Source organism: Perca fluviatilis, chromosome 18, assembly GCF_010015445.1.
Source record: "Perca fluviatilis chromosome 18, GENO_Pfluv_1.0, whole genome shotgun sequence".
Taxonomy (NCBI): Eukaryota; Metazoa; Chordata; class Actinopteri; order Perciformes; family Percidae; genus Perca; species Perca fluviatilis.
Window position 1 is genome coordinate 22,176,348 of NC_053129.1, and position 16,675 is coordinate 22,193,022.

General features: G+C 40.7%; 1 protein-coding gene and 1 long non-coding RNA gene across 6 annotated transcripts in view; one reads left to right on the forward strand and one right to left on the reverse strand.

The window, feature by feature from the left end:
• LOC120546953 (protein eva-1 homolog A) overlaps nt 1–16,675 on the forward strand; it is a 78,637-nt gene that overhangs the window by 43,507 nt on the left and 18,455 nt on the right. The window contains exon 1 of one of the 5 annotated variants that reach the window (XM_039782242.1): nt 5,138–5,386. The exons of 1 other annotated variant lie outside the window; for it this stretch is intronic. The gene's annotated coding sequence lies outside the window, so the exon portion shown is untranslated. Of the gene's footprint in view, nt 1–5,137; nt 5,387–7,562; nt 7,637–16,675 lie in introns of those variants that run through there. 3 more of the 5 variants (XM_039782237.1, XM_039782241.1, XM_039782236.1) reach the window with 3 other exon arrangements.
• On the reverse strand, nt 6,940–8,250 carry LOC120546956. Its single transcript, XR_005637004.1, has 3 exons — nt 8,084–8,250; nt 7,488–7,634; nt 6,940–7,401 (listed from the first exon to the last, which is right to left on the reverse strand). It is a non-coding gene; the product is annotated as an uncharacterized LOC120546956 (long non-coding RNA).

The following is a 16,675-nucleotide window of genomic DNA, read 5'->3' on the forward strand; positions in this document are numbered from 1 at the left end:
AAAAAACTGTTTGAAATCACACCTTAATTCTGGTAGTGTTCCCTCCTTCAAACAAACTCTGCTATAAGCAGCGTAGGCATACATTACAAATCTAGTTTAATACCCAACCGATGTGGTCACTGGCCCTGAGGGAAGGTCTGTAAGAAGGTTAATCAGATTAAATGCACCTTGAACAAAATGGACAAGGTGTTAAATTCCCTTTTAGGTCCTCACAGCTTCCCTGACTTTTCTCTCTTTGCTTTATTTTATTTTCTCGACTCACACCTATGTTGTCTTTTTCGCTATGCGTGATCGGTGTCTGCAGTCTTTTCCTTACTCTGTCCCCTTCAATGTTCTCCATTTCCTTGTCCATGTCACCCTCACAACTTGCACACTCACTGCCTTTCATCTCATCTGTCTTCCTTGTTTTTCTTCTGTCTCCATTCTGTCCACCATTTCCGACGGTGATAGCCTCAAGGTTAGAGCTGGAAGTGGACTGGTTCATGTCTCTGACTATCTGAGGAAAAATATAAATTTGGGCATGGGGAGTGATTGATTTAGTATATAGTATATAGTTCCTTTGAGCAATCCACTGAACTGGTAACTGCTTCCCAAGATGCTTTTTAGAGTTTTATTTCAGGTGGCAGCTCCCTTGTGTAACACAACCTAATCTGAAGTTAATTCTACAGTATAGGCTGTTGCACTGTTTAAAATCTAATCCTTTAAAGTCTTCTTATTTCATTTGAAATAAAATGCAACTTAATCTAAATCTGTTCAAAGAAAAAGTTTATTGGGGCGGCCTCTAGTTCACCCAGTAAGAGCGTTCGCCCCATGTAGGCTGACTACTGCAGTGGCCCAGGTTCGAGTCCAACCTGCTGCCCTTTGCTGCGTGTTATCCCCCATCTCTCTCCCCCTTTCATGTCTATCCACTGTCACTCTATAATAAAGGGAAAAGCCCCCAAAAAATAATGCTATAATTACTATGAATCATATTTCTCCATATCTGTATATCTGTATCCGTGTCTCTGTGTCCATGCCGGCAACGGTAGATGGCCGCCCACCAAAGTCAGGGTCTGTCCAAGGTTTTTGACTGTAAAAGGGAAGTTTTTCCTCGCCACTGTTGCACCAAATGCTTGCTCTTGGGGGCAAAATTGTTGGGTTTTAGTAAATTATAGAGTGTGGTCTAGACCTACTCTATCTCTAAAGTGTCCTGTGAACTCCTGTTGTGATTTGATACTATAAATAAAATTTAAATTAATGCTAATGTTACAAAAAAAGAGTTTGAATTGTATTATATTCAATTTAAAATAAGATGAGTAAAATAAACCGTGAATAAACAAGGCTCATTACAGTATCTGGTGTGGTGCTTATGAAGTGTTTCTAAATTGTGCTTGTTTGCAATGCAGGTAAAAATTGAGCAAACCCTTCAGGCGAAAGAAACTTAAGCAAAACGAAATGGCTGATTGCTGCTTGCTACATCACAGTAGAGAGATGAGTTGTAACTCCTTACTTGGACCCTTAGTTTCTAATCATTTTGCCTGTTGGTGTAAAAAACGTCCACAAAGCCTTTTTTTCTTGTTTCAGTACATATGACTAATGGGAGTTAAGAGTGTTCTCAGAACTCATTTTCCTTTTCCCCCTGAGCCAGTTGTCCAGGGTTTTGTATCCGTCGCTATTCACTTTGTGTTGTGTCATGCTACCAAAACTTAAAAAAGTTCCGTTAATGAAAATAGACAAAACTGTAAACGTAAACTAGACTGTGTGCCAGCCAGACACTTTGATTCCACTATCTACAGACTGCTTAGTAAACACAGGGGAGAGACAACAGAGAGCTGTACTGATACAGACAGATAACACAGGTGACTGCTGCATGATACTGTAGGCGCGGAGCCAACTTCCAGTACTCTATGAGTATGATGAACTCAAACTTTGGGGGTGTTCAAGAGGCTCATCAGTTCTGTTGGCAAAATGTGCATCATCACCTGAAACACAAGATAATCCCATGCAGTGATAATACTGTATCAAGTTTCAATGGTTCAATCAATGAGGACCAGTGGTGCAATACAACTGATTACTCAAGTATACATTTGAGATACTTTACTCAAGTATTTCCATTTCATACTACTTTATACTTTTATTCCTCTACAGTTCAGAGGGAAATACTTTTTACTCCACTACGTTGATTCAACAGTTACAGGTACTTTACAAAAATAATGTAGATACAAAACATGTGATTAGTTTTTTTATATTGTAGTATTGCTACTTTTGCTCAAGTAAAGAATTTGATTACTAAGTTTGCTTATGAAGTGTCTTTGACTCCTTGATGATGAAAGTCATGTCCTAAAGTATTAGCATAGTAGATGCTAAATTTGTACTTTTATGTTTATGGTTAGAAACTGTTTTTATTATATGGTGGATGTATTTATTGTAGTCGTTGCTAAGTGTGTTATCAGTGGCATGAGGTGGAGATTTGTACTTTTGAGCTTTTTTAGTGATTATTTGATCCCCCTTATCTTCATTGTGCAGACAGTCTCATGACATTGCACATAATCAATGTCTATCTTCCCTCCTGTCTGTCCTACTGTCTCAATACTCACCATTCAGTCCGACCTGGCCTCTGTGGCACTTCTAGTGAGGCTATAGGTCTCATTGGCACTGGATTGTATGGGAACAGGGAGACAGAGGGGCCTCTCTAATGATCATTTTGGGGTCTGTCGCTCTGCTGCCGCTAGTCAAAGCCACTTATGTCCCTGTAACCGTTCCAGCCCCCAACATAGGAAGCGCTTTCCAGAGCAGAGGAATGTTCTGCGTTTGGCTTTAGGCTGTTTGTCTGCTTTAGAAATGTAGTATAATAGGAGCATGCAGTCAAGTTAATATCCAGTCATGTTTGCACAAAAACACATGTACAGACATACAGTCCATACACACATTAAAACAAGCATAAATGGATTATACACTACATGCACAAACTGAATGCACAAACACTGTACACACAAACATCACAACATCTCCCCCTCTCACTGCCGTCCTGTGGTTTTTTACTTGGCCTGTTTTCCCAAATGAGCAACTGCTTCTTTGTTGGGCTGGAAACTGCAAAATAAGCAAAGCTCTGGACAAGAACTGGCTGCCAACTTTGTCGGCTTCACAAAGTCAGAAACTGTGTACACTACTGTTTTCGTGTCACTCTGCTCACGGCGAACACAACTCTCCACTCTTTTTGTGATGATCTATCGTTCTTGTTTTCGTTTGTACATAGAGTGTGTTGAATTGGAGAGATGGGTGGGGGGGTGGGGGGCAGACTAATGCTTTCCAGTCTGTGGCTGGTTTCAGTTTTCCTCCTGCGGTGAATGAGGACAGAGTGAGAAGGAGAGAGGAAGGGAGAGGGTAGAATTAGTGATCCACGCAGAGAACGGTGTTCTGGGTAACTATAGGTCTCAGAGGCTCGCAAAGGAGTCAACGTGCACACCTCCCAAATATTTCTGCTTCACCTTCATTTACAATGATCAACAACAGTAGCCTGGGGAGATGTCTTTATATAAAAACATAATAAACAGCACATTCTTTCTATCTAATTCAGCTTTCTTGTTTGAATAGTCAATTTACTAAAATAAGTAATTTTGATTTGTGAATGTTGTATTTTGTCAATACAGTTTTTACAATTAAAGTCCCCCTGTGTAGTTTTTGACCCTTAGTAGCACCACTGAGCAATGTTTTTAAGACCGGGTCCCTGTTTTGTTTGAATCACATGCACGCACACAAGGATGCACACGCTCAGCAACACAACTCCTCCTGATGGTTTCAAGCTCTACCACCGATTGACAGTTCGCAGCAAAATAGTGCCGATAAAGCAATGCGCCAGGAGGAAGAAGACCGCAATCTAGCAAACGCGGGTCTAAACGATGCAAGATTTAATATGTTTGAGATATCAGCTTTACAAATGTTTTATGAGAAAGAAACAGGTGAGAAAACACTGAATGTAAATATAACTTATTTTTATTATAAATGTTTGTTTACAAGATAACTCCACAGCATACCTTTTAATTAAATACATTTTGTTTTACCTATTTTTATCCAAATTGTAGGGAACAAAAAGCACATTCTCTCTAAACATAGCTTGAAGACAGATACCATGTCATTGTGTATGGATCTCCTAAAGTCTTGAGCCCTAAACACATGAGCCCAATGGCAAAAGAAATGTAAATGCTTTCCCAAATTTCAACAAGGTATAGACAGCTCTGAGCGTCCAACAAGCTGATTGGTTGATCCAACTTCCGACAAATTGGAAAACCGCATTCACGATATTCGCTTCAATTCTCTATCGTGGAATATGTCAGTATTGTCACAAGTAGTACATTTTCTGGTAAATCAATCAAGAAAATGTGTGGATAAAATACCCGACAAATAAATGCACTTCTCTATAAAAACCCAACATTGCAATCAAGCAGTCCTGCTCATTGATTTGCAACAGTGCCCACAATGGCTTAATTTAACCAGAGATAATAAAGGGGCAGATAGGGACAGTGTGAAAAACCCTTTTTAGCTTTATATTGTCTCATGGCATATATGGTCATATGGCCCAACCCGACCATGCACGCTGGCTTACATGCAGCCATGCAGGAGCAGCATGTTCCAGCTCTTACACATCACAGTCCCTGGTCTCCAATCTGAGCTGAATGAAATTCTCAGGTCACATCCTGGAGCTGCACTCTTTTTCATCTCTCTCTCTTTTACTCCCTCTCACACACACTCATGCATACACACACAGCCCCCTCCTCCTCTTTTTCGTGCTCCTTCCCTCCCCTTCCTACCTCTCTGTGACTGCTCACTCACTCACACAGCAGTGGGCTGTGTAGGTGGACACTACATGCCCCTGCTTCTGTCTCCCTCTCTCTCTCTTTCTCTCGCGCCCTCCCTCACCACCTCATTCTCTCTCCCTCGCTCTCTCCTGCTGTCACATTCCAGTTGTCTAAAGCCGGGTTTAACTTTCTCTCTCCCAGAGAGCAGGAAGGAAGGGAAAACTAAAAGAGGAGAAGCATTAGAAAAGCCTTATTCTCTCTGGATGAGAAGAAGTTAAGAAGAGGAAACTCTCTTCATACTCCGTTTGGCTTAAAAAGAGGGAAGTCATCCTAAAAGAGCATACCTTCTTAAAGGGGCTAACCCTTTTTATTTAATTTTTATTCCCTCCCTTCTTTCTTTTCCTTTTTTGGCTGTGCTCTTTTATTGTGGTCGGACCCACGGTGGACTATTCACGTGAGCGCTTGTTTTTACAGCGAAGCTAGTCCCAGCTCTCCTGGCGGGACGGAGAGGGGGAGGAGGGAGCATTGTTTGACAAGACAGACACAAACACACGCTCAGAGAGAAAGTTACTGCCTGGACCTCGGAGGATTTTCCATTCAGCTATGTGTGTGTAAGTGTCACTTCGTCATCTGCGTCATCAACTTTTGCCTGTTGGTTTCTGTGCTACAGTTGTGAGACTTTTGTGTTATTTGAGAAGTGGGATCATCCCTCCTGTTGTCCATCTAGAAGCTTTAAACTTTGAATCTTTAAAAGTAATTTTCTCTGCATATTTAATCCGTCACAAGACTCTGTTTTTTTGCCTTTTGCATGTTGTGTAGCTTCGTCTGGCGATGCACTCAGGAATGTCACTGCTGTCTCAGCTCTCGCTGTTGAGGATGTAAGAACGTAAGAGCGGATACATTGGTGTGAGTGTGTTATTTATTTGGAAGATGGTGTGTGTGAAACGTGAGGGAGGAAACAAGTGCTCAGGAGCTGAGTGGGAGACTTGCCAAGTTGACTGACTAGATTAGACTGACAGGGAACTATAGGGTTCACGTGTGGACAGATGAGGTAACAACAGTGTGAGATCACTTACATACAGACAACAGTGCACACACATGCACATGACAAGACTGATACCTGACAACACCCCACTCAGCGTTGATAGCTTTTAAAAGGAACAGTGAAAATCCTTTTTTCATGTATCCTCTTGTGTGTGTGTGTGTGTGTGTGTGTGTGTGTGTGTGTGTGTGTGTGTGTGTGTGTGTGTGTGTGTGTGTGTGTGTGTGTGTGTGTGTGTGTGTGCGTGCGTGTTTCTCCATAGATGGTCAGTGTTGTTTTCCTAATGAGCTGCTAGTAGAGAACAGGCTCTGCTGGCAGGAGTTTGACTCCACTGTAATTAACCACCGGGTGCATAATACAGTAAAACCAACAGCAAGCGGCAGCGAGGCGTTCACACAATGCAAATACTGGTGCTGACTCGGAGCAGGCAGCAGGGTTGAGCTCACTGAAAAGATGTCACTTAACTGCTTTCATTATCAGTTAATCTGCTGATTAATTTCTTCCTTAATCAATTAACCATTTTCTCTATGAAATATCAGAAAATGATAAAAGGTTGTCAATAGAGATGTTCCGATACCAGTATCGGTATCGGCTCCGATACTGCCTAAAACGCTGGTATCGGTATTGGGAACCACGTATTACCACGTAATAAAGCCCTAAAGAAAATCTACGTTAAAGTAGTTTATTTATGGTCTTTTTCCGTTATAACTGACTGTCAAACTGGATAATAAAAGCAAGTTCTACGGCATTCATTGTTTGTATTTGTTCATGTTTCACAAAGAGTTTAACCTGAACCAGACAGACAACAAAGATAGAAATAATATCACATCCATACAGGGATAGTAGTATACAGTTGTTAAAACATAATAAAATATATGACACACTGGTATCGGATCGGTACTCGGTATCGGCCGATACGCAAGTTCAGGTATCAGAATCGGTATCAGGAAGCAAAAAATGGTATCGGGCCATCTCTAGTTGTCAACTTGCAGAGCCCAAGATGACGTCTTCAGAGCTCTTGTTTTGTCCGACCAGCCCTTCAAAACCCAAAGATATTCAATTAATGAAATAAAACAGAGAAAATATGTTTTGCTTGAAAAACAACTGAAATGATCAATTATCAAAATAGTCTCCCATTCATTTTCTGCTTTTTGACTAATTAAATAATTGACTTATCATTTCAGCACTTTTTTTGCTTCATCTCTGGTCTTATTGGTTTGAAAATATTTGTAGGGCTGGGTGATGTGATGAAATCTATATCCATATCCAATCCAAATGTATTTATAAAGCACATTTAAAAACAACAACAGTAGACCAAAGTGCTGTACAATCAGAAAAAAACTAATATATAGAAATAACACAGTGAAAACAAAAACAACAAAAAGACAGTTTAACAGCAAAATGACAATAATATAGAAAGGCAACTATTCTAATGGGTTAAAAGCCTGGGAATAAAAATATGTTTTAAGACGGGATTTGAAAACAGGCAGTGTAGGGGCCAGCCTAATATGTAGAGGCAACTCATTCCAGAGTTTGTGGGCTTCTACTGCAAAGGCGCGGTCTCCCCTGTGCTTCAGCCTTGATCTATATCACAATGAAATGAAACAAATTAGGTTGTAAAAGATTCACAAGAGAGCCTTTTTTGAGGTTATATTTTGGGCTTTTATTACCTTTTTTTTTATTATAGAGCAGCTGGAGAATGACAGGAGAGGGGGGAGGATGACATGCAGCGAAGTGCCGTGGGTCGGATGCGCACCCCAGGCCCGGGCCAAGGACTCAGCCTAGAGACCAGCTAGAGATCGCCCCAACAAGAGATTCTGTAATTCCATAAATTCAGTTTATCTTCATATAATTAACTGAGCTGAACCAGGATAAGCCTCATATCGGTGGAAAGCAGATGGGTTCCTTCCTATCTGACGCTAAACTCAAAACATGTTCAGTGTTTAATCCACATGCACAATTGTAGCAACGTCTCCCACAATTCAGCCTGCCTTAAATGCCAGTGGTGCATGCCCACCACCTTAACGCATGTCAGCCCTTGTAAACAGGGCCGAGAAACCCAGCAAGCTGCTTACACCAGACAATGGCGTAGTCAGTTCCTGGGCTCCAAAATGACAAAATTGCTCAGATGGCTTCCAAAGTGTGTGTGTTGTGTGTGTGTTGTGCGTGTGTGTGTTGTGAATGTGTTCATACAGTAGGCCTGTGCTCCTGCCTCCCTGTTTGTGAGCGTGTGTGTGTGAGCCTGTTAGCATGCATCCACACCTACCTCTCCCTGTCAGCCAGGTTTCCCTGTAATTGACACGTAGCCGTTCAGCTGTAGCGCCCGTTTGCAGTGCCGGCCTGGTCCCTCCCAAACCACAAGGGACTCTTTGTTTGTAATTCATGAATTAGTATGTGGTTTGGGTTACGAGAAGAGAGGGCGGGCCAGAGGCTGACGGCACAGGAACAGGAACAGGAATAAGCCCAGCCTGCTCCAGCGCTCATATTCATTAGCTGGATGTTAACTTCCTTTTTGTTTAATATGTCAGATTAGCAGTCTGGATCCATGAGATGGAGGGGACAATTGAGATGACCGTAGAAATGATTAATGGGGACGATGAATAGTTGTCCGTTTCTCCCCCTTTTCACCCACACACAGAGATGTGACTTCATGTTTACAACGCTGTGATAATCTGTGTAAATCTGTGTCCGGCCATCAGATAAAGCCAACTGCTCAAAACAACAGACAACAGAAAGTCAGACCTTCTCGTTTCCTGTCCTTTCATCCTTATAACATGACATAGCTTCATTCCCCCCTAATTGGAGCGCTTTTTCCGCCATCCATTGGCTTCCTTTTGCTCGTTTTCATCAAGTGGTTTTATTTACTTTGTCTAGTCTGAATGGAACCTGGCACTGTACTAAGCTTTGGCCTGGTTCTCTCACAGTAAAGCAAAGCTCTCTTTCCTTTCCAACCCCCATCTTTTTTACCCTTGATTTGATTTTTTGTTATCCTTTTCTTCTCTGTTCTCTGTTTTTGAAACTCAGCATGCATTCCTAATGGCTTCCACTCTTCTAGAGGGGTGTTTTCTTTTTTCCTTCCTTCCTACTATTGCCCTTCCTTCCTTCCTTCCTTCCTTCCTTCCTTCCTTCCTTCCTTCCTTCCTTCTTCCTTCCTTCTAGAACAAGTCTTGCTCTAAAAAACACAAGTCATTTTGTGAGGGGGTCTCCTGATAGCTGAAGCAGATGTGCCCCCCCCACCCACCTCCCCAAAAAAATAACTTGCAGCTGCTTGCAGGGGATGGTGGGGTTCTCCTGTCCCCCATAGCTCACCCTATACTTCCCCCCTGCCATCATCTCAGTAATACCTACTGTATACATCCTCATCACACCATTATCTGTATGGCTTTGGCCCCAGCTCCCCCCTCTCTTTTACTGTCCCAAGTATAATAGCTGAAAGGACCCCCAGTCTTACTTATTATACACCATAATTCTCTGTTGACAAGCTGACTCTACAGACTATAGTTCTGCTTCCAAAGGGTAGAGCCCTTTACTTACTAGTTCATCTACAACAATTTTTCCTTTCCTCTTGGGCCAATACTCTGTGCTTTTGAAGGGAGTCATTTATCTCTCAGTGAGATTGTGGGGGTAAGTCCCCTGGATCCTGCTAGATTCAAAAGGTCAGTGAGGTGGGAGAGGGAAAAAATGCCCCATGGTCTGTACACATGGGAGCACACACAGATATGAACACCTGAGGATCCAAAACACACATAAGTCACGATGCAGCAGAGAAACAAAGCAGGAGAATCATTTATCCCAGAGTTGTTTATTCCCATTAACACATTGCATACATTGTCTGTGGATTAGATTTTAAAGCCCCCCCTCCACCCACAAATATGTTTTGCTTAATATTACTTCACTTGGAAGTTTGAGCTACGCTGTGCAGAATGATGCATGTGCCAAGTTTAACACTAGTTTTCACATTCATCTCATAAAAAGGGGACTTTGCATTGATAAAAAGCATTACAGTAGATTGGTAGCTGCAGTATGCACTTATCCACAGCATGTGTGTGTCCAGTTCATGCTCAAGTCTGGAAGATTTGAACAGTGCCAGAGAACTTCTTGAATGGCTTTATTCAACAGGCTTTCTGTTTTTTTTTTTTTGCCCTTTAGCAAGCCATGCTCACCCAGGAAAATTAATTTTCTCTCTAAGGCAACCTGGTCAGGGTGAAGGACGCTGCCCTGTGTGTGTGTGTGTGTGTGTGTGTGTGTGTGTGTGTGTGTGTGTGTGTGTGTGGTGTGTGTGTGTGTGTGTGTGGGTGTGTGTGTGGGTGTGTGGGTGTGTGCACTTGCATGTGTGCGTGCGTGAGTGTTTTTTCCTGTTTGTGCTGGCCTTAGAAGAACTTTCACAGTAGTCCTGTTAAATAAACCAGAGCATTGCACCATGAGCAGAGCAAAAAAGGCCAGTGTTGAGGTGCATACCAACTATGTGTGTTATGTCAGTGTTTTGCCAAAGGTGTGTGTGTATGTTTGCTCACTTGCCTGTACGGCCAGGTTTGTGTGTATAAGAAATGGGTCAAAAAGATTGATGGTGTTTGACTCTGCATGTATAGTGGAAGTTGTGACAGTTTAAAAGTCAGTGAAGGGGTAAACTGTTCTCTGACAACGGCAGTAACTACACAAATAGTTTCTGTACATATGAATACAAACAGGATTGTTCCGAATTTCTTTTATTTTTTTTATTCAATTTTATAATCTTGTATTTCTCTAAAACAAAGTGTGTGAAGAAAATTCCATTTGAAGACTAAATCCCTCATGTTTTTTAGCCATGCAGTGATTTCCTGTTTCAGTAGGTGTTGGTTCTGGCCAGTACATATTACTGTTGGATTTGGTAAAAGAGGTAATGCTGCTGTGTTCTCCTCGTAGGGGATTGGCATGGAATAGCATGTGGTGAGTTTTACAGCCCTCCCTTCTCCTTTCCCTCTCCTCCCCCTCAGCTCACCCTTCCTCACCCCCATTAAACTCAATTTGTTCTAAAAGAGGGAAGGATCGCTATGAGTCCAGCAACATGTGCTGCACGGACCGGAGAAGGCAGAGAAACTTGATTTAGAGGAGGATTTAGTGGCATGGTAGAAAAAAAGAAAGGGCCGTTGGCTCAGAGAGGGAGAGACATTTACAGTATAACACATTTCAAGTAGTTAATCATCAGCATATAGTTTGAAATGTATGAACCATTGTTGGCGTGCTTTGGCCAATTTACAGTGCTTTTTTATGACATAATTGACAGGAACAAAAAGAGAGACAAAGACAGAGAGGAGGAGAGACGGAGCACTCTTTGTATCAACAGTGTTTTATGTTTTGGCTTACTTGACTCCTTATTAGAAGTCTGGAGACTTTCAAAAAGCTCAAACACTCCTCAACAATCAACCAAAGACTTCCAATAAAGGTTGAAATGTTATGCAGCAGGATTAAAGGGTGCCAATTTAATGAAGAGACTCTGAGAAGAGGTTTCTATCTAAACATGTGTTTTATGTCGGCCCACATTTAGGAGGTTTCAATATACAGAAAACATGTGTTTTGGGTTGTGTTGCCTTAGTAATTTTATCACTGCTGTATTTCAGGTTTTAGAAATTAGCAGACATGCTTAATGATGTCTGTAGATTTTACAGCCCAGGGTTTTTGAATGAAGCATTAAATGACTAGCTGCAGATGTTAGGCAGGTTTTGAAGGAAGAACATCTGCTGTAAGTAAATTTGTGTAAGTGATCTCTAATAAAGCACTACGTTTTTAGAGGCTGGGTTTTATCCCAATATTACAACAAATAGCTACTGCTGAATATAGAAGAGTGTCAAGGTGGTTTACTGATACACGATATTGACATCAAGTAGACTTTGAAGTATACTATACATGTAACAGAGTAATGGTACACTAATTTTTGATATACATGTCTGTAAATTTGTTAAAAATGTAGAGATTGCACCTGTTCAATCTAAACAGTCTTTAAAACATTTTTTGTAACAATTGACAAAGCAAAATGTATGGCGTGAATGGGAAAGTTTAGATATTCATATTGCAATTAGTACATATTTGTAAATCAAACATTTATGTGCAAGCTGGCCTGAGATTAACATCCTCCACTTGGAGTTTAGCTGCATATGCTCAAACATTAAGAAGAGGAGCTTGACATCAGCCAAATTAATCAATTGCCTTCTGACTCTCTCTCTTGAGTCACTGACTCAAGACTTTTCTAGACATCAGATGATCTTACATGAAATTGGCATGAGAAGCTTCAAAATGATAAAAATCTGAGATTAGAGATCTAAGAAAAACCCAGGACACAGAGCTCAAGTAAACATGTGATGTATCACGACCTCAAACGGCCAGGGTCAGTCCACTTATCAATACGTTCTCTGTGGAGAGAAACCTTACACAAGACAATATTGATCTCTGATAGCTGTTTTCAGAGTCAAAGGTTATCTGTCATCAGCAGCTGATGGGTCAGTCCTGTGGACCTGGCAAAGGTCAGGAGGTTGTTTTGGAGGAAGTAAACCTCAGAGGTCATCTGTTGAATGTGTCTGATGGTATTCAGGTACCACCGATCTACACTTTTCTCTGCCTGTTCTTTATTGCTATATATTTTATAATAATAGTATAAAACAGAAATTAAAAGAAGAATTAAAGCATACAGTACAGGCCAAAAGTTTGGACACACCTTCTCATTCAATGTGTTTCTTTATTTTCATGACTATTTACATTGTAGATTCTCACTGAAGGCATCAAAACTATGAATGAACATGTATGGAATTATGTACTTAACAAAAAAGTGTGAAATAACTGAAAACATGTCTTATATTTTAGATTCTTCAAAGTAGCCACCCTTTGCTTTTTTTGATAACTCTGCAAACCCTTGGTGTTCTCTCAATGAGCTTCATGAGGTAGTCACCTGAAATGGTTTTCACTTCACAGGTGTGCTTTGTCAGGGTTAATTAGTGGAAGTTTTTCCCTTATTAATAAAAAAAGCAAAGGGTGGCTACTTTGAGGAATCTAAAATATAAGACATGTTTTCAGTTATTTCACACTTTTTTGTTAAGTACATAATTCCATATGTGTTGATTCATAGTTTTGATGCTTTCAGTGAGAATCTACAATGTAAATAGTCATGAAAATAAAAAGGAAACTCATTGAATGAGAAGATGTGTCCAAACTTTTGGCCTGTACTGTAACTAGGATCTAATTGAATAGTCTGGGCTATTATTTCTATCTTGTATAACATTGTACTCACCAAGTTAATCCTGAGATGGGGGAATGCAGTGACAAGAAACGAGAGTAGTCAGACAATCAGACTTTAAACCTTACCCTCAGCTGAACATTTTTAGCCAAATTAAATATCCATCACTGTGTGCACACTTTTCCTCAGCTCAGGGCGATTATTTCTTACATTTCGGTTTTACTTCCAAACAAAGTTGTTATATCATGTGGCAAAACTTTTGGGCTGACTGCTCAAGTTTCTTGACTTCTTTTTAGCAGTTTTCGCCATAACTGATTCAGAAATAATGGCCAGAGCTACGGAACTGAAACCCAAGTTGTCGTAAACTGAAATTTTATTTTGAAATATTATAAGGACACGTATGAATATTCACATTTATGGTTTGAAGTATTGAGCTAAAACCAGTTGCCAGTTAGCTTAGCTTAGCATTAAGACTGTAAGCAAGGGGAAACAGCTGGTCTGTCCAATGTTCAAAAATATGCAAACCAACACCCACAATGTACTTGATAGGAATATTATTCCCCGAAGGCTTAAAATATATTCTAAATAGTCCTAAATAGCCTGCAGGCTTTGAGCCCCAGCCTGGCCCAGTACAGTAGAGCCATGCTGGGCTGTTATTTAAAAGTCTCCCAGAGAACTCCATCACTCTGATCTCAAGCCAGAGCCCACTGATCTAGCCTCTAAACACCACCGCCGCCTCACTCTTCCTTTTTCTTCCAACCAAAGATGAAGGGATGATGGAAGGAGGGATGGAGGGAGAAGAAAAGGGAGGAAAGTACTCTCTCTGGCCTTCTTTGGCATGCTTTTTTCTTCTTCTTTTTTTCCCCAACTGGCCATCTGTTTCCTGTCTGCAACATGACACCAGCACCCGATTGGGTTCTGCTACTCTTGAGGTGTGTGTGTGCGTGCGTGCGTGCGTGCGTGCGTGCGTGCGTGCGTGCGTGCTAATACAGCTAGTCATTTATGTTGGTACAAAGTGGCCCATGTGCTCTCATGTGATTCAAGTGTGATATAGTAGACATGCTTCAGCCAAAGTGTGTGGGAACCGCTGACTTGTGTATCATTGATTCATATTGAGTGTGTGGTAATGCATTATCTCTGCCATCTAGAGTCATGCAAATACACTGTCTTTTTTACACGTATCTGTGTGGAACAGTGTGAAATAATGTGTACTCTAATCAGGCGTACAGTATTTGCTTGGTAATAGTGGTTGTTTTGTCTGACCACTGTTAGGTCTTGTGTATGCTTGAAGGGGGCAGTCTCTGTTTGGATCTTGGCTTTTCTCCACTTATAACAATAATAGAGCTGGTTGAATAAACCTGGATAGTCCCTGCTCTCTTCTTTTACTTGCTCTCTTTGACAATGAAGGAAAATTAACATCTATTGAGCACTTAGCTTTACTGTCAATGCAGTTACTGTTTAAGTGGTAAGTTGGCATCCTGGCATTAGACAGCTCAACCAACGAATGAGAAAAAATATCAGCCAAAAGTAGCCTCAGGCTCTCACTTCAGTGTCTTTCACTTTTTCACTCTCTTTTCCTGTATAACCCTGTCATATGGGGATTTTCCACCCCTAGGCCCACACTGAAAAGCTGGACGTCTCACACTCTGCCAGTGTGTTGGTTTTTAATCGACGGTGCATAATGACGTCCGTCAGCCAAAGCGAAGCCAGACCTCCAAGTTGTGTTTGTTTAGTGAGGCCACTGTGAATCCTGGCCTCTGTAGCCAAACCAGACAGATTTTGGGATGCTACTTTTATGCAATCCAAAATTTTGGTTACTTGCTGATGCAAGCAAACACATCAGGACTATGTTGTTGTCTGTGCCAGATTCACTGAAGTTTAGAGTAGGCTACATTGAAATACTAACCCAGAAGTGCGAGGAGGTTGATTTCCAGTCTGCTATTGTTTTAAACATTGCCTAAGCTTTTTAGCATTTTGTTCTCTAAATAACAGATGCAATAACAATGCAGCTCTGCTAGCATACAAAAGCGCTCTCTAAGATGTGTTGATTATGGATGAATAAATGTAACTATAGTTTGACAACAACAATTCAGCTACAGAAACAGTTGTGATGTCAGAACAAAGGTAGCAATAACCACATGTGATTTCTTGCATGATAAAAGTACAAAGACTTTACAGACTTTTTAAAGTCCCACAGACCCCTTTTTAAAAATGTTACAGACAGCCAAATGCTCTGTGTTTTGATCACAAGATTTCTACTTGTTGATTTGCCTAATAAAATGCCTGTCAGTGTTAATATGACAGTTGCCCTATAAAGGTCAGTGCTGCTGAATTCATGGGTGGTCCTCTAACAACTAAGAATACTTTTAGTGTAAACTCTGGCTCCTCATAAAGTTGGCATATGCTTAACCCTGCATGCATGAAATGCTTTAGTGAAATTCTCAGGAAACAATGCACAGTTATTTGTCAGCATGAATTCATTAGCAGATATGTAAAGGAATCGTTCAAGAGTTTTGGAAATACGCTTGCTTACTTTTTTGCCGGGAGTTAGATGAGAAGATTGATACGACGCTCACATATGAAGGGTAAATATATAGCTGGAGCCAGGAGATGGTTAGCTTAGCATAAAGACAAGAAACAAGAAAACAGCTTGTGTGGCTCTGTTTTAATTATATTTCTTCACAGGGAGCAGTAACTTCGTGGAGTCTCCGCTGGTGTCCTAGCAACTACTCCTAGCCAATCCAAACGCAAATTATCTTATGTACCAAAATGTCAAACTATTTCTATAAATTTCTTTCTGCATGTTCCTCATCTTTCTCATTTCCAAATGTCATTTGTATTCCTCATGTAATACTTATAAATGGTATATCGACATAATAGATACAAATATTTCAGATTGTTTGGTTTAAAGCTGATCTGTCTGCATCACCCTCATGGAAAGTCTTAAGTTTCTTTCTCCTTGTCTCCCTCCTCTTTCCATCCCTTCCACTACCACTTTTCTGTCTTCTTCTGTCTCGGGGTTGAAAATATGTTCTGAAAAGGTGTTCTGCATAATGTGTGTGTGAGTTAAAGTGTCAAGTGTTGATCCATGTGTCAGTGTATGCTTGTGTTAGTCTGCCTTGTGTCAAATCTGCACTAAACACCCTGCAGCAACGCAATGTGAAAGAAAGACACAACCATCACAGATCAAATTGCATTTTTTAACTCTGTAAGCCACAGTTGGCCCACTGTCTAAGGGTTTCTGTAGCTGTTTGATACTGGAAAGATTTACAGCAGCTGAAATGAAAATACTGCAGATGGGGATTGAGAAGACAAATCTTCTCAGCTGCAAAAAAGGCTTAACTCTGTTGGGTAACGACTTATTTGTTACAGTATTCAGGGATGTAGTGATAAGGAAGGGTGGGTAAAGCTACTCTTTCCATCTATCCTTTTACCCCGCTGCATTTTTGTTGTGCTTACATTTATCTTTTTACCTCTAATAATCTGTTATTGGCTTCATATGTAGATGTATTGCACATTTTCTTTTAAACGAACCAGGGATATTTCAAAATGAAGAAACAATTAAAACTAGAGCTGTCAGCATTAACGCATTAATCGCGATTGCGATTAAGGGACGAGCAAAACACGTTAATTTTTTTTTATCTCATTAATCGC